Genomic DNA, 22,711 nt, shown 5'->3' on the forward strand with positions numbered 1-22,711 from the left:
GTTAATACCCGGAAACGGTTGAAGACTTTCAAAGTGGTTTGATCAACTTTTAAGGCAAAGGATTTCCCAACCCAGGTGAATGAAAAGTGTCGTGTTCAAGAGCGGTGATAAGGTTCTTCTGTAACAAAGGATAACAAATAGGTTCATTCTTCTCTCTTTTCCCCCACCATTTCTGGCAAGTACCTCTTTATTTTTACAAGCTTGAGGAGGATAACATATGCTTGATTATAAGCTCATCCTTCGGATGAGTCCAACTTAGTTTAGATTCGGACCCTAAGAAGGAGTGGTCCGTTCCTATTTGTAATCGAACAGGTCCTTTACTGTGAAATTTTAACGAGTCCAGTATAGGAGAAACTCGGCGTTTTTCAATTTTAGAGAGTCTGAAAAAACTAAAGGAGACTCCAAGGTGAACTTTTTCGTAAATTTGTGTCTCCGAAGCCCGAAAAAGTATAAAATAATACTTGAGAGAACCGCTTGATCTTGCGACCAAGGAGTACTTTCATGATTAATGCCTTTGACCTGAAAAGTAAAAAGCGATCAGAGGCATGTCGTTTTATTTCCAGTATCGAATTTGAAACGACAAAAATCCGGCAATCTTTTCGTGTTTTTACGGTCAGAAAAGGGCTGTAAGAGGACCGTCTTTTAATTCCGTTTTAACGAGTGTAAAAGAAACGCTCGGCAATCTTTTCATGTTTTAGGAGTCAGAAAAGGGCTTAAAAGATGACTTTGATGTCTTGGTTCGTAAAAATGATGATTTTACCCTAAAGTCCTTTTGTCTTGCACAAAAACAACACATTACTCATACCTGTTTAAGATGGGCAAAAATACATTGAAAAATATCCTTTCATGGTGAAAAATAAACAAACTTAGCATTCATTCATCCAAAAAACCTATAAAAAGACTTTTTACCATGTCATTTTTACCATTTTACTGTTGAGGTTGAGAAAAGGGCTTTTGACAAGAAACTTCCCGTGGACTTTGCGGAGAATCCGACCGTCAGAATCGAGTGCCGTCTCTTTCAGGTATTTCAAAACATCCTCCTCTTCAATTTCATCCGTTTAGAATTTCATTTCAAGTCTTAGTTTGATTTTTTAGAGGGTTTTGGGTTTTAGGGTCCGCTTCTCGGGGGACGCAGGTGCCCCATGGGCGACCTGCGTACCCCGACTTTTTCGTATATGGGAAAAAGGTCGGAGTACGCAGCCCACCTTCAGAACAGCTGTGTCCCGCCGCTCTGTTTTCTGAACGCGGGGTGCGTACTCCGTGTAAAGCGGATTTTCAAACCCTAAACACAAAAATCAACCATCAAATTTTAATTTTATGAATTCTAATCAATGTTTTTTGGTGTGTAGACTGCCCACCATGCTAGATTGGCGTGAAAGAGAACACGAAGATGTCGATTTGGCTGCAATAGGTCATCAACCTTCCATTGATGCTTTAAAGGCATGCGGTCTCTACAAGTACTGGGCCATACCTGGCATGAGGGCCCAGGTGCCATTCTTAGAGTGGCTGGTTGAAAGGTGGAATATTCAGGATCAATGTTTTTACATCGGAGAACACCAGCTCGAGATAGAGTCCTCCGACATATACTTTCTCACTGGCTTGCCTAACAGGGGCGAGCAACTCTCTCTATTCGGGACTAGGCCAGGTGGCCAATCCCTTGCTAGTCTCCGGCTAGAGTGGTGCAACAATCAAAACCAGGAGAAGGGGATAGAAATCAAATACATATCCCGACCTGAACTTATGGTAATTGCCTTTACAGTTACCAGACTTTGCGGCGCTGCCGCTTTGCACATAGCCACTGGTTCCCAAATGCGGATGGCTATAGATTGCTTCCGAGGCACCATTTTCAACTGGTGCGATGCTGTGTTGGCCAATATGAAGGGTCAACTAACCAGGGCAAAGAACGGACAACTAAAGACCTTTGGATATGGGCCTTTAGTTGTGAGCTTTTCCCTAGAGAGAGTTCCAATGCTGATCCCCCAGCATCTTACAGTTCCAGTTGGGCCTCCTCGGGAGCCTAAGTTAACGAGATGGGTTGCGGTAATGGCCCGGCATCCTGATGAGGGAGAAGCAGTTGTTCGATTTCCTGATGGTTACTTTCACTGGCTGGAGGGCCAGGTCTTTGCGATTCAGGATTTTCCTTATGCCGGAATGGATTTTTGCAATGATCCGGACATGGTTCTTCCACAGGGAGAAAAATGGGACGACAGAGGTATTTCATTTTTCACAAGTTTTTTAAATTATCTATTTTTTTGTTTTTTATATATCGTCTCAAAATTGACAGTGACAAATTTTCAAAATGCAGATGTAGGTCCACGGCGTCCGGCCAATCTCCGGGCTTTTGAGAGAAGAGTACTAGCTGCACCGGCACCAGCCCCACAGGATGCGGCCGCAGAGACCTTAGCCGAGCTGGAACAGGACTTAGAGCATCTCACGTCAGGCATACCAGAGACGACTACAGACGATATTCCTATCCGACTTCAGCGCTATGTGGTCGCAGTCCCAGGACCTTTCAGGATGTTCCTGTGTAGGGTAGCGCGGGCAGTGATCTCGTATAGAGAGCACCACCAGTGATTGGCTAGTCACTTTTGTAGACACATATGACATTTTTGGTTTTTTGTACTTATCATTTTTGCCGATCATAAGGTGTTTTTCAACCTATGATCGAAGACGATGTATATTTTTTGACACACTCCTATCTATATATATATCATTATTACCGGCTTATTTTGTTAAACATGTGTGATGAGATGTTTATAAATTTACATTTATGATTGTTACAAATGTCTATTTAACATTCGAGACGCCATTGCATCTGCTAATGTATTTAAAGACCTTGGAATATGCTGATATTCAATGTAATCAAATTCACGTTCCAAGAGACGCACCCTCAAAAACAATCTTAATAACACTGGATTTCTAATGGCATAGACTCTATTAAGCTGTAAAACAACGAGTTCAGAATCTAACCTCAGTATCAAACTCTGAATCCCAAATGAAATAGATTCAGATAATAATTCAATCACTGCACTGTATTCTGCAATGTTGTTCGTTGTTTGACCGAGGCTCACCCCATGCATAGAAACTAACTCGTCAGAGGGCGAATAGATAACCCAAGCTGCGGAAGAGATATTCCGTGTACTACGACAAGCACCATCAGCAAATCCAATGTACGTTTGGAGAGGCGTCGACATCTGCAATATCAAGAGTAAAACCAAGATAAGCCAGAATAACGACGAAAAACACACTCTCTAAGCTAAGCACACTGTCTAAACTAAGCAAACATACCAGCTAGAAAGAAAAATTAACCTAACTAAACTAACTGAATCTCGCTACCCACCATTTAAGCATAATACCTCTTTAGGTAAAGTCCATTTCTGGGCTTACCCAAAGAGTCCCCATCAAAATCTACCAGCTCATAGGCCCCTTTTGCTAGCTTTCGCTTGACAATGTAGGGCCCATGCCACATGGGAACGAATTTTCCAGCACCTAATTTATTGTTAGCTTGATCATATAATAGCACTAGGTCTCGTTCCGAAAAATTACGAGGGGTCACGTTACGATCATACTGAGCTTTCATCCTTTTTGCGTGAGTCTCGATTTCCAAAGCAGCATCACGTTGAGTCTCATCTAATTTAGCTAAGTATAACAGACGCTTCTCCTCTTCGGAAGTAGCTGGGAGTAATTCGATAGCCATTTGAAGTGATGGGATTTTGCATTCAATGGGTAACACTGCTTCCAAACCATAAACTAGTTGGAAAGGAGTGAACCTTGTTGATGTTTTTACTGAGGTTCGATACGCCCAAAGCGCTGAAAATAACATGTTATGCCAATTCGACCGATGAATACCAATGATTCGTCGGATCATGATAACTAGAACTTTGTTGATGGATTCAACCAAACCGTTTGCTTGAGGATAATAAGGAGTAGAACTATCATGGCGTAAACCAAGCTGGCTTGTAAGTTCTGTCATCATAATGTTTCGAAAATGGCGCCCATGGTCAGTGATTATCGCTTGTGGGACACCAAACCTAGCAATAATATGATTGAATACGAAAATTGCAGCTGTCTTGCCATCTGCCTCAAATGTAGGCATTGCCTCGGCCCACTTAGTAAAATAATCAACCGCAAGGATGATATACGCATGCCCCCCGGCCGAGTGAGGGTTACATGTAATAAAATCGATACCCCATTTAGAAAAAGGACCAACGGCAATTATAGGGTGGAGAGGAGCAGGTGGTGCGCGCATCTTGCGATCAAACACTTGACAGTTGTGGCATTTTCGGACCGCAATGATACAATCTTTAAACATAGACGGCCAGAAATAGCCAGCACGCAACACCTTCTGAGCTGTGGCATACCCAGACATATGACCGCCACATGCTCCAGAATGACAGTCATTCAAAACCCTTTCGGCCTCTTCATGAGTTAAGCAACGACGAAAAACCAAGTCCGCCCCACGACGATAAAGGGTATCTCCAATAATTTTGTACTGTTGGGACTGGAATCGAATTTTCCGACGTTCCAACTTTGAAGCTTCGGGCCGAAAGGATTGGGTTTGGAGATAGACGATTATATCTCCATACCACGGATCTAAAGTGCTGATGAGAAACAGAGATTCGTCCGCAATGGGCTCCTCTGCCACAGTTTCCGTGTCAGCATGCGGGAAGTCACACATCAATTCCGCAAAAACTAAGGATTTCTTAGACTTAGATTTTTCGAACTCCAAGTCGAACTCCTGCAGGATAACAATCCATTGGGAGTACTTGCCCCCTAGCAATTGTTTAGTCAAAATATAGATCATAGGGTTGCAATCCGAAATCACCGTAGTTTTACGGAGAAGAATGTAATGACGAAAACGCTGGACAGCCTGAACAGCTGCCAGGGCCAATTTCTCCACATGCGAATATTTTAGCTCAGTGGGATTTAATGTCCTACTAAGATAATATATTACATGTTCCGTTCCGAATTCGTCTTCCTGAACTAAGACCATTCCAATGGTGGAGTGGGAGGTGGCGAGATACAAAAAGTAGTCCTGGTTGTAGTTGGGAGGATGCAGCAATGGTGCATGGGTCAACGCGTGCTTAAGCGCATCAAAAGATTTCTGAGCTATCTCATCCCAAGAAAATTGAGCGTTTTTTTTCAATAACCGGGTGAAACCCTTTGTAACCTCGGCGTAGTTAGGAATGAATCGACGTAAAAAGTTTGCTTTCCCCTGCAAATTTTGGAGTTGGCGCAGACTCGAAGGAGGAGGCAATTTGATGATAGCTTCGACCTTCGAGGGATCGACGCGGATACCGACTTTTGAAACGACAAATCCTAGCAATCGTCCCACTTCTATGCAGAAGACACATTTGTGTGGGTTCAACCGAATTCGATAATGCTGACACCTCATAAAAATAGCGCGTAAGTGGACAAGGTGATCAGCTCGATGTAAAGAATGAGCAGGCAAATCATCGAGATACGGTTGCACAATGTGCTTGATGTCGTGAAACGCATAAGACATTGCCCGTTGGAAAGTGGCTCCGACGTTCTTAAGTCCAAAAGGTAATTTGCAGTAAGCAAATGTCCCCCAGGGACAAATGAAGGTCGTTTTTGGTTGATCGGCAGGTAGAATATTGATTTGGTTGTAACCGGAAAAACCGTCCATAAAGGAAAATATTTCACTGCCGGCACAATCATCAATTATTTGATCGATATAGGGCGTGGGATAGTTGTCTTTTGGACAAGCACGATTTATATCCCTATAGTCGATGCATATTCTTATTGTTCCTTGCTTCTTGTTAACCGGAACAATATTCGATACCCAATCCGTTAACGGGATCGGATAAATGAAACCTGCTTTCAACAGCTTCTCGACTTCTGCTTTAATCGCAGCCGCTTTCCTAGGGTGTATTTGACGCAGACGTTGCCGAATGGGTTTAGCGTCCGGGTAGGTCTTAATTTCATGAACAACAATGGAGGGATCAATTCCTGGCATTTCCTCATAGGACCAGGCAAACACGTCGCGGAATTCTTGAAATAGGACCTTGTACGTTTGAATTTCGTTATCTGTACACGAGGCACATATATGAATGTTTTCAATAACTCCGGTTTTAACTGAGATGTCAATGGCAATAGTTGGGAAATGTTTCCCAAATTCATCTCTGAATCAGGATGTTTCATGGGATTCTGAGCGTCCTTGACATATTCAGCTGTAAAAATTGATGAAAAATCATTTTCAAAGTCATCACCCTCAGGTAAAAACGAAGATCTATGATGAAGATCTTCCCATGGTAGATCGTCTACACTTAGGATTTCGCGAAGTTGTTTGTCAGATGACACGACTTTAGGAAACGTTATCCGTTCTGAGGTTGATGTGAAAAGTGATTCCTCACGGACCACATTCATTTGGTCGATTTGGGTTGAACACGAGTCGGTAAAAGACTGCACGGCTTCATAAGCAATTTCATATGGACTCAAAGGCATGGCATCACCGAATGAGTCTATCTCAGATTCAGATGGGACAATCCAAGGATCATCATAAATAATAGTGTCTGAAGTAATCATATGAATGGAAGCGAATGAAGGGTCTGCATTGATCGAAGGAAAAGGAAAAGTTCCCAGTAAACCGGAATCTTTAACTAATCCTACACCAACATCCTTGTAAGGGATAGTCGTTTTATCGACATGCTGGATACTCTCTGAAGAGGCTGGGTCGGATGAAAAATAAGCCAGCTGGTCTATCGTTACGATCTTACCATTGTGTGGAAACTTTATAACTCTGAAGACCGATGACACGACCGGTGTCATAGCGTAAGACCAACTGTGACCCAAAAGAAGGTTGTAGTCTAGAGGGGCATCAACCACCTCCACATCCAGACTAACGGTTTTTCCTTCAACCCCTACAGGCAAATCCTGTAGAATTCCAAACAGATGGAACCCACAGCCATCAAAGGCCTTAAGAATCGTCGGGGATTGGTTCAGTGAAGGAGAACCAAGCGATCTCCAACACTGAATCGACATAATACACATAGAAGCTCCTTCATCAATTACAGTCTGATGAATAGGCCTATTTTTGACTATCACTGGAATCTGGAAATCCATCTGATGAGGGAGACGCGATGTACTATTTTCTAGATCAAAGATTATCAGGTTCGGGTCCTAAATATCAACAGCTCCTATAGCCGACAAGAGTAATTTTCGTTGTGCTGGGCATGATTGCAACACTTCCAAAGCCGACATTGCTGAGGGTGAAACAGCTAAATCCTCAACAATGTTATAATTCTGAGCTGCTCTCGCATGTGGATTGAAAGTAGACTTTCGAAGTATACCCTTGGCGGGCGGTTTGATTACCAAGTCCGGGTTAGGTTTCTCGATCTGTAGTGGATCGGAACCGGGAGCTGAGGTTGATGGATTAGAATGAGAAGATTCTGCTTCTTTGCCATCAACAGGATTCTTACTACCATAATCTTGCGATCGAGTCGCAATCCATACATGAGACATCATCAATATGGGTTCTTCACTGGCACTCGAGGAAGAACCTATCATTTTACTCTCCTGCTTTGGAAATGGATCTTTCAAAACAGCAGGAGTTGGGGAACCTTTAACGATTTTCACAACCTCTGCCCGATGAGGGCAATCTCTTGTGAAATGATCTTCTTCACAAATTAAACAAGGATAGTGAGGTTTGCGCTTTTCGTCGTTAGATTCCGACTTCTCTTTTTTCTCCTTTGGAGCCTTATCTGCTTTATCCTTCTTCTTGCCTTTCTTCTTACCACCGTTTTTTGATTTAGCCGTAGATGACTCTACAGCGTGAATGTCGGCGGTAATTTCAGGAGAAGATTCTCCTGTCGGGGAGTCAGGTAAGGTTATTATTGGAGAAGAATTCTTTGAGGATTTCTTCTTACTTTTAGTATTCACCGTACCAATCATGCCATCAGCAGCATGAGACCCCGAAGGAGCAGCAGCGATTTGATTCGACTTAGGAAGATCTGGGATCTTCTCGTGCAACGTACCCGACTGAGTGTAAACTAAGTCAAGGTACTGGGCTTGAGCAATGACTTGCTCCTCAGTAACTACTCCAGCGTTAGCTACATCTCCAGTAATCTTCGGTAATAATGATTTTACAAACCATTCAGCTAAGATTTGGTCCAGGATAAAAACTTTCACTAAACGTCTTCGACGTCTCCATTCATGAATATGATCGGAAATATAAGTGGACGTCGATTGTTTTAATGAAGTTAATAGCTCCGTGCCGTTATCGTATCTGACCGGCAACTGAAAATGAGTTAGGAACGAGGTAGCTAACTGGCTAAAATTGTAAAAAGAGGCCCATGGTAACTCAATGTACCACTTGGCCGCGAGACCAATGAGCGTACGCTGGAAAAGACGTAAGCGGATCGAATCATCCGAGATAGAATTTGAAGCACACCAGAGGTGGTAAGTCATCACGTGATTGGATGGATCCTCTCCAGACTTACCTTCGAACTTGGGTATATCACTGGGCAACTTATTTGGCATTGGCGGCCAGAACGGAAGATATTGAATTGGATCGTTCGTTAGGCGCATCAAGTCTGGTAAATCCAAAGTTGTGATAAATGGTAATTGCCGGTTAGGATCTCTAAAACTCTGTGTCACAATACCAGTTCCAGGAGGAGGATATCCAGGATAACTAGGAATAGGAATCGCGTTCGGGATATTATATCCTCCTGGAAAACCAGGATTAACCGGACTATACTGGGGTTGTTGAGGTTGTTGATAAGTGTACCCAGGATACGGTTGATACTGGTAAACCGGTTGTTGGACAACAGGACCGAATTGGTACTGTCCCTGGTACTGTTGATAGGTAAATTGAGGTTGACTTGTTACAACAGTACTTAAACCAGGCTGCCCTACAGGCATCTGAACCGTGGTTTGAATCGTAGATCCGGACAACGGTAAAGATGTCTGAGGAGTGGTTGCAGAGACAGTAGAAACCGGAGCTGTCGATACTCCAGAAGTAAGTGCGGTAGATGTTGCGGTAGTTGCAGCAGCCGTTTGAGATGAAGTACTAGGTGCAATTGGCGGCTGAGTAACTACCGAAGTTACAGAAGTTTGAACATTTGACTGGACAGGTTGCGGTTGCTGGGGTGAACCAGAAACTACGGGTTGTCCAGTTTGAGGTACCAACTGTATACTTGGCTGCAACACCTGTTGACCTTGTGATGGATCCCACACTATCATTCCGGGGTATTGACCCGTAACAGGTTGAGGATACTGAGATCCATAACCGGATTGAGGATAGGATTGGTAACTGAAAGGCACAGTTCCCATACTTTGAACATATGACTGACCTTGAGGTGGTTGATAACCTTGACTCGAGTATTGACCTTGAGGTTGATAACCTTGGGGTAAATACTGATACTGGGGTTGACCTTGACCTTGAGGTTGATACCCTTGAGGTAAATATTGATACTGAGGTTGACCCTGAGGTACATATTGAGGCTGGGGTTGACCTTGAGGCATGTATTGTACTATGGGTACATACTGGCCTTGAGGTTGCCCCCCAGACATGATTTGTGTACCTTGAGGTTGCCCCCAGGCGTTAACTGAGGCTGCCCCCCAGGCGGTAATTGGCCACCTTGAGGTTGAGAAACGGGAACTGAACCTGACATCATGTAAATGTCCCCTACACCCAACGGTTTATTACCATTGTTTCCAGCTAATAACCCATGATCAATGGGTTGAGGAGATGCCCCTGCAAAGGTACCAGAAAGTGACTGATACCCGGTGGGAACAGAAGGACCGCCGTGTAAGAAAGATTCAAGAGATTGAGTGAACACGGACGACTGACCAGACATATTTACAGGAGTATAAATACCTCCATGTGGGAAAGGAGTACGAGGTGGAGAAAAGCCTACCCCTGAGTTGTCTAAATAATTGGTTAACGAAAGGTACCAAGTAGTACTTCTAGGAGGACTGTAAAAGATAGATTCACGCTCCCTTAGATCAATAGTAGGTTGATCTTCAAGGATAGATACGCCTAATTCTTCCTCTGGAGCAAGTTCTTCAATAGCTATCAAACCAGTAGGAAGATTTTCGGTGATGACTCTTTCTACCCTAGGTGAATCTGGTACACTAGAAGTTGGAGTAACAGGTTCAGATACTTCAAGTTCTTCGCCTATATCACTAGTAGATGAAAAAGTACCAGTAAGCTCGGAAATTGCAACAGCTTTAGGATTATAACCTGTCTCTAGACTTTGGTAATCTTGATGGACTACCAACGAAGACTCTCCTTCTTCAGGTGAACCTACTCTACTGCCACTAGGAGGAGTTACAAGGACCTTTAAACCTTCGTAATGACTCGGGAAGTCTTGAGGAGGTTCACCCCGAAGTCTATGGGATTTCCTCAACAATTCGGCCACAGAAACAACCTCAGGAGACTTGCCCCAAAGTCGACGGGACTGTCTCGGTAATTCCGCCACAGTTAAAAACTTTTAACTACTGCACACGCAAACAAAGTAAAATCTCAAAGCAAACCACCTAAAGTCTCTAAAGAACCAAACAAATTTGAATCACACGCCTAAAGAATCTAGGGCGTCAAACCAAGCACAAACAGTAGCCTTCCAGACCAAAAACGCTAGTTGGAGATGAAACCCAACATCGCCGGATTCAGTACAGAAGTGGCGGGTGGAACAGTTACCCCGGCAACCTGCTTAATGAATAGACCGGCACAAGTTCCTCCACTTTAACCGTCTCGAGTGAAGTGAACCCCCCGGAAAATCCAAGTGAGTCTAGCCGACGTCTGCTCCAGGTACAGTGGGATCTTCCCTCCACCGTCACCTCGGTAGAATCCTAAAGATAATGGTCACTAAGGTTACCAACAACAACAAATGCACCTGGGGGAACAGTCTACACTCCGACAGCACGCAAGGGCAGAGTATCAAGCTCAATCCCCTTGCCGGCTCCTTGACAATAATCCAAGGTTTACCGACAAGTGACCCCTGGCTCCTCGACAATGGTTAATCCGAGGTTTACCGTTTGTAATACGTGCGTGTCTGGCGTCGTTCCCAACGAGGGAGGATTGATCCCCTCACTGGTTCGGACACGAGCTCGTGCTTCTCCTTTAAGAGGAGCTTTTCCAGAGTAAAAATGAAACAATTGGATTTATTCTATCACAAGATAAGCTACTTGTTTGGTTTTGTTGTCTTGGAGAGTTAATTACTCTCCTACTCCAAGACACTAGCCTGATCTAAATTGGTGTTTCAGAGCCCTAGTAAATAAAAGTTACTAAGTTGATTTTACTTTAAGCGTTAATTTTATGGTTTTTCTTAAAGACAAAAGGTAGTGGAGATGAAACTGGTGGTGTGTAGACTTGACTCGCAACCACTACAAAGATGCACCTAAGATGATTTACACTACTTTTCTTTTTCAATGAATCTCCTAACTAAGAGAGTTGGAAAATGCAAATTTTATAGAAAACAACTTTCTTAGTAAAGACAATCAAAGAAACAATCTCTTTATCTTTTCAAAACACACAACTCATGACCACTAATTACTCTACGAAATTTCCTTTTTCTCCCAAAAGTCTACAAATGCTACCAAAACAAACTTTTTCCAAAAGGATTTTTGTGTTTTTTCTATATTAATAAAGCATGTAAAAACTATTTAATCAAATCAAATTTAACAAATCTAATACAATCAAATCAAATTCACTCAAAAGCAAACCAAAAGTAAATTTACCTAAAAGCAAAAAATAATGAGGACAAAAGCCTACAAGGATAATTCCCGGATGTTTTACTCAGTCAAAATGCAACTAAGGATCAGTTCATGCAGAATCATAAACTAACCAAAAAACAAAATCGAAATCTTTTTGTTCTTTTTTCTCAAGAATGAAATTCAAGGTTTTAACAAACAAACTTTTCGAGATTCGCAAAGAGAAGACACAAAGGTAGGTCTCTCACAAGGGTGACTTCTATGACAGGCCTGACTCCTAAGAGGATTGACCAAAACCAGGGAGATCCAAAGTTTGACAACCTCTAACGCCAAAGTCACTACAGGACCAGTTAAAAATCAAACCCTAAGGCAAAATCTCTATGAATTCCACCAAAACCCTCGACACTAACGGGACAAGTTCAGGTGAAGATCTCTGACAGTAAACTAATGGATCTCGGTAGTAAAAACAAAGTAAAAACAAAATCTAAAGAGCAAAAAGAGGAAAAATGAAATTTTCTCAAATTTGACAGGGGTACGCAGGTGATCTGTTGACACAGGCGCGGGTACGCCCTGTGCACAAAGACGCAGTGCGTACAAGTACGCACTGTGTCAAACTCAGAGGCTGCGTACTGCTGGCAAAGCTAAGAAAAATAAAAATCTAAATTGACTCTAAGCTAACCCACCCAAATACACAGTTAGACAGCCAAAAATCAGAAAACAAGCGAGTTTTCTCAGACCAAAATATCAAATCAAAAAGAACTCAAACACATTCATGGATTCCCCAGTGGAGTCGCCATTTTGTCACGCGGAAAGAGTCGTTAGTGTGGACACAACCGACCTTCCTAGAAGCCTAAGACTTTCTAATGACAAACAAGACAAATAAGAGCAATCCTTCCCTAAATATGCTTTTACAATATGAGAAATCAAGTGTTTAGATCCTACCTGAAATCCAACGCGGTTGTAGTAGTCCAGCTTCGTTGATCCGGATGAGCTCCTCCTTCCCTTCGAAACCTACATTCACTAACAATCAAACGATTAAATAGCACGTGAAATCACATAAAATAAAACATATTTAACATATAGACCAAGGAGTATATGAAACAACTCATAAATAACAAATTGTTGAGAAGAATGGACTAATTTGTATTAAAAGGTAACAAAAGGAACCATTACAACTTGAGCCTTGGTGTTGTGCAAGCTCCTCCCAGGGTCCACAAGATTTCTCCCTTACTCTGATCAGCTCACCCACCTCCCAATGGAAACAAGCAAAGATGGTAATCTCTCCTTACAAGCTTCTACAAGGAAGTCCTAATTCCAGTAGCATCTACCCTTAGGAATGTTCAGCTTTCAACCTCCCCTCCCTTTGGCCCAATGCCTGTATTTATAGTGTTCTAGAGGAACTTATTCAGGTCCACCATCAATGGGATAAGCCCCTCTTTGGATGGGATAGCTCCCCTCTTGATGGGATAAGTTCCTCTTTGGTAGGGATACATGAACCATCTGGAGGCGCTTCATACACGTCAAACAAGCTTCTAGAAGACTCTAGAAATGACCACAAGTAACTTTTTTGGAGTGAAAATTGCGCCTTTTGACCTTTACAGGAGTACGCACCCACCCTTTACATACAGAGCGTACAAATACGCAGGTATTGTGAACTTGGGTTGCATACACGCAGGTAAGGCTAAGAGAAACTGCGTACCAGAGATAATTGACTTTAAATGACTTTCTCTCTTTCTTGAAGTTTGACATGAAGAGCAGAGGCATGAGACTTGCCAAGGAGGATAGTATGACAGTGGATGGAGCCATACTAACTACAAATAGTCATGGTGACATTTTTTAGTGTAACAACAAGATATGCTCAGGAAACCCCAACTCTAGGGAAAACTTGCAATGTTGTGTGTCCTTTATTTTCTTCTTCACCAAAGGATTTTTCTTCAAGAATTACAACAAGGAATAATATTCCCTTCTATCATAGAAAATAACTTGTTTATGGTGCTGGACCTGCCAACATGTCAAGGGATATCCCCGGTAAGAAGTCCCAATTAGACCTCAGACCGTTTGGTGTAGGAGTCCTAGCAGTGGGTCATATGGTAATGCCTTGACCGTGATTTTGCACAAAGGCAAGTAATATAACTTTGTTGGTAGAAAGGGTGTGATAGCTGTAGCGAGCCAAGGAAGGTGCATGAGAAGTTCTAACACATGAGGGTTGAGATGAGTGTGACCCTTGGAAACCTGTGATAGCATGCAATTAAGAAGGGAACACATGAGCAAAGATACATCACAACATGGAAGGCAAGTTAGCAAGCAATCCAAAGTGATGGTTAAACCAACAACACATTTCAGAAAGATTCATACATACATACACAAATAGCTATACATGCATGCATAAGAAAACCAATATATATATCATTTAGAGTAAACCAGATAGCATAGAATACAATACAACATATGCATGAAAAGTACTGACTCTTGTTATATTAAGAAGTCTAAGTTCCAGTCATACAATACATCCATTTCCAACCACTAGTTCCGATAGCGGAATGCTATAGCCACAACTACCTTCTCCTCCAAAGAGATGTACTAGCTCTGCGTAGTGGAGAAGCCAAGGCTCATTACAATACTATCCAATCTCTCTCCAAGATAATCTTATCAGAATCTTGGTTGACCAAAAGCCTATATAATGAGTTATGAGGGACTATTTATAGCAAAGGGTGGGGTGACCCTTGACATTCCCCTTTGTGACAGTTCAATTACCCTCATGACTCTTCATCTACTCTATGACTGTTACATCCAACTATCGACACTTGACTTACACTTGAAAAGATGTTTCATTACAATGCACATGTACCCATGCGAGACAAAATGGCTTGAGAAAGCCATGCTAGAGATCACTCTTAGAAAACCATGGAAGTCCAACTCCTCAACATCCTCATGATGATCAATAGTAACATACTAATGCAAAGATCGGTAGTCCTTGATGGTGTTCGTGTGCTCCAAGGTGACATCTTTCTGGAACCTGACTCTTGGCTCCACAACATTCAGGTACACTACTCAGGCTCCTCTGTCCAACTCGTCTGTAAGCATGTGCATCATTGTCTTCAATGCAGCTGGACTAGAAACATACTTGTGCATGATGTCTGCACTGATGGGAAAGTGTGGGTTGGTAGCAATGCGCATCAACTCGTCGAAGTACGAGTCAAGATCTAGTCGAACCTGTGCCTTTGTATTCACTTGGGTGAGAGTCCCAATAGATGGGATCGCATGTGTGCTATAGGATAAAATGCACGGTGTATGGAGAATGAAGATACCCTCAAAGGTCTTCTCGGGACCTTCGGCAGATTGTAAGATTATCTACAACCGTCACAAAGTTACATGCATGTTCATAAACATTAACTAACTATCAAAGTAGGAGAAGTAGATTACCTCAAGCCTCTGTGTAGATTTGCTGGAGAGCACAATGTAGCTAGGTGGAAATCCTTTGAGGCGGCTCCAGATCAAGTCCTGCACATAGAAGAGACAAGCATAATCACAACATACAACTCTGATAACTAATACATGAATACATAAAAGAACATCTAGTTACACATAACTAAGCTACTCATGCTAAAAGGTATTGGACAAACAACTGAATGAATGATAGTACCAACACCACGGAGTAGATAGTACAACTACAGTTCTATATTAATGTTGGAAGAGTGATTACAACCATCTATTGTATCAGCCTTCCCTTACCCCTCCAACTTCTTTCTCTCTCTCCCTTCTTGCCAACTTCTTATGATTTTAGACAATGCTCAATAGTCAAGTATTTTATCCTTTCAAATGCTCTGACCTCTATCACCATAGCCCTAGCTTTTCTTATGTAGCAATTGAGTTGGGTTGCCAAGTTCCTCCTTGAGTTCACCAGGGTAAAAGCAATGAAGTTGCCATGCTTTTCAGCTCTTTCCCATTTTCCTCCTTCATTAGGATTAGAAATCCTCCAAATAGGTTGAATCTAGATGTTTCCTTGCTTTTCTTGAGTGATTTTAGGAGAAAATATCTAGATATTTATGAGTCAATTCGTTCCTTTGACCCTTAGAACTTCACTAGGATTCGCTAACGATGTTCCCGAACTAGAAACTTGAGTTAGTTGGGTCACTAATGCACCCTTAGGCTTGCAGAGAATCTTTATAAAGCAGGTTGTCAGTGCATAGTGAGCGTTAATGTGGAAACAAGGCATGTGATCTTGGTCTTTGCTTCAGCTATCATGTCTTTCCCCTGTGAGTTGATGAGGGGGTCAATTTGCTGTATAAAAGATGCCCCCTAAAGTATGAGATCAGAGGCTGCAACAATGGCCAAAATACTTTACTTAACTGTAATTTTCCTTCAAAAAGAGAGAGAGGATTGGAGCTTCGGGTGGTATGGGAAACCTGATACAACACATATATATAAAACTACTAAAATCATGTCCTGAGTCGGGCATTCCCATGCTCAATAGCTATTATAGAGTGATTTTCTCCAAAGAGATATGATGATGTTGGCTGCCGATAAGCATAATGCAGATCCGGTGTCATAATAGAATCATCCTGATGAGCTGTCTCCAAAAAATAATATACGCAACTTGGGAGAGGAAACAATGCTGAGTGATGCACGCCTCTACCCAAGGTCTTGATTTCCACTTCACCGAATAGCATAGATTGATACATGTGAATATATGCGTTTATGTCGAACATGCACGAAATCATCTGATTACCAGTCAATAATGGATACCGTTAACAGACCCGACGAATGCCGCCAATAATGGTGATGGTCTCCAAGATGCACAGTACAATCTGACGAGTGTGAAAGATGTTTTTATCGTCGAACACCTGTAGAATCACTTAACCAGGAGCCAATAATGAGAACCCCTGATCAAACACAAGGCAACCTACCACTAATGTCTGCAAGTACCAAGGCACTAAATGTGTTTCTGGGTTATCTTCCTAGATAGAGTGTTGAAGTCGATAGGAAGATACTTGTCGAAAGGTAGGCAATAATGTGTCCTACATCAATCGACACAAAACGGGAGAAGAATGATTTTGTTTTTTGAGGAATCTTTGAGCATTGGGTCTAAACAACAGAGGGCATGATGAAAGGATATGATGGAGGAAAAAAAAGGTTAACCTTTGAACAATAGAAGGCACGACAACAGTTTTAACCATGAAACACTAGACTCATGAACACCAAAGAGTGTTAGGATACAGAGATGCAAGAACATCGGGGTATATAGGCTAAAACTCATAGGATGGTAGGATTCATATTTAGAGGCTGTCACAAGGAAGGTTTATCTTAGGGAGTGCCATGTTCAGGGGAACAACTGCTCCCAAACCATGCTTTCTAATACTGAATGCCGTTGTATTGTCCACTTTCCCGTTCTGATTAGTTTATTGAGTCTAGACGGGTAAACTTGTCGATCTTTTCATGTTTTAAGTGTCTGAAAAGGATCACAAAAGTAACGAATCTATATCCTATGTGATTAGTTTAATGAGTTCAGACAGGTAAACTCGTTGATATTTTCATGTTTTAAGAGTTTGAAAAGGATCGTAAAAAGAGCGACTCTATATTTTGTCTGTGTAATTTAATGAGTCCAGACTAGACAACTCGGTGGTCTTTTTATATTTAGAGAGTCTGAAAAGATCATAAAGAACGACTCCATGGTGGTCCCTTTGTCATAGTTGTTTACCGGGTGTGACAAAAGGTTAGTAGTATACCCAGATCGGTTACTTTTCCATGAGTTAATCTATTGAATCCGGATAAAGAGAAACCTATCTTCAATAGATGTCGACCTCATTTTGTTATGAGTACGAGGAGACGGACTAAACTTGTTTTTCGTTGTGAATTTTTAATGAGTCACGCGACGACAAACTTAATACCTTCATCAAATTTTAACGAGTCAAATGAAGAAAACTCAAGGTATCTTTTTCAGTTTAGTGAGCTAGGAAAAAGAGGTAAAAGAACTGCTCATTCCTCCTTCGTAGATTTAACGAGCCCAAAGGAGGGGAAAAACTCGGGGATTTTTCGATTTAAGAGCGAGAAATGGTCCCAAAAAGAAAGTTCTCTTGTTGCTGCCGTATATTTTTAACGAGCCCGGTGACAAAAACTCGGGATTTTTCAGTTTAATGAGCAAGAAAAGTACCTAAAAGAAAGCTCGGGTCATCTTTATAAATGTTTAACGAGCCGAAAGACAAAACTCGGGGATTTTTTTAGTTTAACGAGCGAGAAAAAAAGGTGCCTAAAAAGAATGCTCTAAAGGTCTTTTTCAGTTTAATGAGCTAGAGAAAGAGTGAAAAAGAATTGCTCAGACCATCGTCATATATGTTTAACGAGCCCAACGATGACAAACTTGGGGATTTTTAAGTTTTTAGAACGAGAAAATATCCCATAAAATAAAGCGCTCATATCTTCTTTGTAGTAGTTTAACGATCCCAAAGAAGGAGACTCGAGGTTTTTCAGATTAACGAGCAAGAAAAATACCATAAAAAGAATGCTCGATCTTCTTCATGGTAGTTTAATGAGCTTGAAGAAGGAGACTCGAGGATTTTTTAGATTAACGAGCAAGAAAAATACCATAAAAAGAACGCTTGATCTTCTTCATGGTAGTTTAACGAGCTTGAAGAAGGATACTCGAGGATTTTTTAGATTAACGAGGAAGAAAAATACCATAAAAATAATGCTCGATCTTCTTCATGGTAGTTTAACGAGCCTGAAGAAGGAGACTCGAGGATTTTTCGGATTAACGAGCAAGAAAAATACCAGAAAAAGAATGCTCGATCATTCTTGATCTCATGCTTGATAATAGAAGGGCCTATGCCATGCATTTCCTCATAATACCAAGGGAAAAAATCGCAGAAGTCCTAAAAGGGTAGGTGAAGCTCGCAATTTCCTCAGGATTGCGATTAGATCCAATCTGTATGTTTTCCACGATGCCTGTCGTGACAGAAATATCGATGAGAAATGCTTTTGGATAGTCGTATATGGTGAGGAAATGATTTCTGGTATGTCAGGGGATAGGATTTGAAGAGGCATCATGTCCGAATCAAATACCGAAACACGATGGTGCGAGTCCTCCCAAGGTCGTTCTTCTAAACTCGTGATTTCTCTAATAGCTTGGTCCATAGGTAGGACTTGATTGAGTGGATCCAAAGAAGGAGCGGTTATGGGAGGGGAAGTGGTACAGTTGGCCATAACCAAAGTGACTAGAGATGCGGATGCAGATTGAATGGCTTGGTAGGCCAATTCAGCTGGTGACAACAACATTTGTTCTCTGTATAAGTCAATGTCTGAAGGAGCTAGTAGGATCCATGGATCAGTCTGTTCATGAGGAATAGATGAAATAATATTGACCATCTGTGAAACCTTGGGTGGCTGAAGAGGGAAAAAACCCATGAGGGAAGAAGCCTTCAGTAGAGCGGTACCGATACTGACGTAAGAGTCAGGTACACCACCCACTAAGGGTACATAGATGCTAGGTAATGGAGAGTAATCTGGGGTGCAAAATGATAGCTGGTCCACAATGACTATCTTTCTGTCCAAGGGAAAGAGGATGATACGGAAGACTGAAGACACAACAGATCACTGGAGATGAAACCCAGTATCGCAATGAATAATGGAGAGGTCTGGCCGAATGTAAAGTTACGGTTACTCTAGAGCTTCACCCGAACCTCAGATTGAGGGGCCAAGTACTCTCGTGAAGATGAGCACCCTCCCAAAAACTGAAGACAGAGTAGGTCTGTCTGTGTTAGGTACCAGGGTAGACCGCCCTAGTCACCTTGTGTAAGTCCCTAAAAGCTTGGCCACTAAGGATACCTCAGATCATAGACACCACCGGGGGGGACATAGTCGCAGACAGCACGCTGTGTGGGCAGGATACCTGAGTCCCCGACTTAGCTCCGAAATCCCTGAAGGGATCCCCAATACATAGAATACCCAAAGGAGTTGTAAGAGAAGGTAGGCTACCCTCATTTACATTCCGATGTTGTCTCATATTTAGCTCCACTTTTACTGGAGTGGTCCCAGTAGTATGAGTGCAGAAGGAATTTTCTCTCTTTTAATGACACTAGTTTGGTTTTCGATCTTGGGCAGTTTACTCACACTGCCTATCCCAAGATCCTAGCCTAAACTAATGTTTGTTTGCTCAATAAAGAGTTATTGATTGATTTTAGGTAAATTTTATGTGTACTTTTTTATTGTATTCAGTAGGGGAGTTGACGTATGAAATGTGATGAGACTCTGACTCAAAAATCATGTACAAGACAATGCTTTAAAAGATTTTTCAATTCGATGAAAACAAGTTGTATTCTACAGGTGAGAGTTTTTCACATATTCATATTCTTTCCATGCATCTTAGTCATTTAACACATGCATAACCAATGGAAATCTTTCCAATGTTTTCTTAACAACTACTTGAAACCAAAAATAGAGTAGCTTTTAACCAGCTAAACAGAAGAGTGAATAAAAAATGTGGATCTTTCTTTCATAAAAAATGCTTTTAGGAAAGAAAAACAAAACTTATTTCCCAAAAATAAACTTTTAGGACACCTATTTTTCTAACAAAATGCAGTAATAGATCCTCTTTCAGTCCATGAGTAGGTTTCCTATCCCTTTTGGTTTGCAGACACAACTGGAAATCAAGTTATTGGGAGACTAACGCTCTGTAACAGTGGCCACAGAGAGTTAATAGGTCCACTAACGCTCCCTGTGAGTAGACAAAGTGATTTATAAAGCACTTTGTAGTCTACTAACCTATGTTAGTGTGGGAAAACAGTCAAAAATAGGGCTTCTTAGATCAGATTCAGTGATGAATACATGTAGGCAAGATGCAACAAGGTTTTTGGTGGGTCAGAAAGGGAATGTAGAAGTATAGGGAGGTATTAGAAGGAGGAGGAAAGGGAGAACTGTGGGTAAACTGGGAACTAGATGTATAGTCCCCAGCGAAGTCACCAATTCTGCTATAGGATAAAATGCACTGTGTATGGAGAATGAAGATACCCTAAAAGGTCTTCCCGGGACCTTCGGCAGACTGTAAGATTATCTGCAACCATCACAAATTTACATGCATGTTCATAAACATTAACTAACTATCAAAGTAGGAGAAGTAGATTACCTCAAGCCTCCGTGTAGATTCGCTGGAGAGCGCATTGCAGCTAGGTGGAAACCCCTGAGCCGGCTCCAGATCAAGTCCTGCACATAGAAGAGACAAGCATAATCACAACATACAACTCTGATAACTAATACATGAATACATAAAAGAACATCTAGTTACACATACTAAGCTAGTCATGCTAAAAGGTATTCGACAAACAATTGAATGAATGATAGTACCAACACCACAGAGTAGAGAGTACAACTGCAGTTCTATATTAATGTTGGAAGAGTGATTACAACCATCTGTTGTATCAACCTTCCCTTACCCCTCCAGCTTCTTTCTCTCTCTCCCTTCTTGCCAACTTCTTATGATTTGAAACAATGCTCAACAGTCAAGTATAATATCCTTTTAAATGCTCTAACCTCTATCACCATAGCCCTAGCTTTGCCTATGTAGGAATTGAGTTGGGGTTTCCAACTCCCTCGTTGAGTTCACTAGGGTAAAAGCAATGAAGTTGCCATGCTTTTCAACTCTTTCCCATTTTCCTCCTTCATTAGGATTAGAAATCCTCCAAATAGGTTGAATCTGGATGTTTCCTTGCTTTTCTTGAGTGATTTTAGGAACAAATATCTAGATATCTATGAGTCAATTCATTCCTTTGACCCTTAGAACTTCACTAGGATTCACTAACGCTGTTCCCGAACTAGCAACTTGAGTTAGTTGGGTCACTAACAAACCCTTAGGCTTGCAGAGAAGCTTTATAAAACAGGTTGTCAGTGCATAGCGAGCGTTAGTGTGGAAACAAGGCATGTGATCTTGGTCTTTGCTTCAACTATCATGTATTTCCCCTCTAAGTTGATGAGGGGGTCAATTTGTTGTATAACAATGTGTGTGCACCACAACATCCATACTCTTGAACACACGTGCATGGGAAGATTGTATACTAGTGATGAGATGTGAGATCTCTACATAGTTACGGATCTGACTCTGGATATGTGCCTTCAACTCAACCACACTAGCCCTCATCATCTTAGGCAAGTGAAGAGGGGCTCCCTTGTATCTCATCGTCCATGCTTGCATGTAATCAATAGCAGCATGCAAGTTCATCAAGATACGTGCTCTTCTAACACATCGCTGCTGCCATCCGTTGAGATGGACGACTGCCTTATGCACGTTGCCAAACTTGGAGTACAACACTCGCATAAATGTGTCAATGGACAATACTTCATCTAATATTGCCTTCTTTAGTTTAGCTTGGGCGGACGTTGTCACCAACTCTCCTCCTTTCTTGGCTGTCTGAAGTTCCTTAGCCATTCGCTCATTCTCAGCTATCAGAAAACGAACACTTGAGCTAGTGATTTCAACATACACTCTAGTTGATTCGGCCAAGGCTGTTGGATGTTTTCACACATTAGACATGATCACGCATTCCTCAACTTGCGCAGGAGATGAATGATCATTCAGAGTCGACACCCTACGAGACTACACAACTCTATGTTGAGATTCGTCGAAAGAGATGTTGTGCATCTCTCCTTTTGGCTGATCTCCGAGGATCTCAGTGCCTCCTTGGTCGTTTGAGACTTGCTAATCATCTGGATGTGGTGAAGCAGGTAAGTCGACCTCTTGGTGATGAGGCATAAGGTCGATGTCCTGTTCCTATTCCCGTTGCTCCATATCAGTATCCAACTGTTGAAGTGCTTGCTATATCTCACGAGATCCTACTCCTACAATGGTTCACCCTGTCTGCCTGATGCTAGTTGTTTTGATGAATCCACTACTAGTACGGACGATGGTTCATCTGTTTGAACATGTTTCGCCCCTTGCTGTACCTGTTACTACTGTGCTTCCCTCTCCTATTGGCGCAGCTCTTGTTCCTTCCGGAGTTGCTCCTTCGACTCATGCAACTCCTTCTCTGCTTCCTCCATTCTTCTATTC

Source organism: Pinus tabuliformis, chromosome 6 (assembly GCF_031772625.1).
Source record: "Pinus tabuliformis cultivar Carrire ecotype Pingquan chromosome 6, CPIR1, whole genome shotgun sequence".
Taxonomy (NCBI): Eukaryota; Viridiplantae; Streptophyta; class Pinopsida; order Pinales; family Pinaceae; genus Pinus; species Pinus tabuliformis.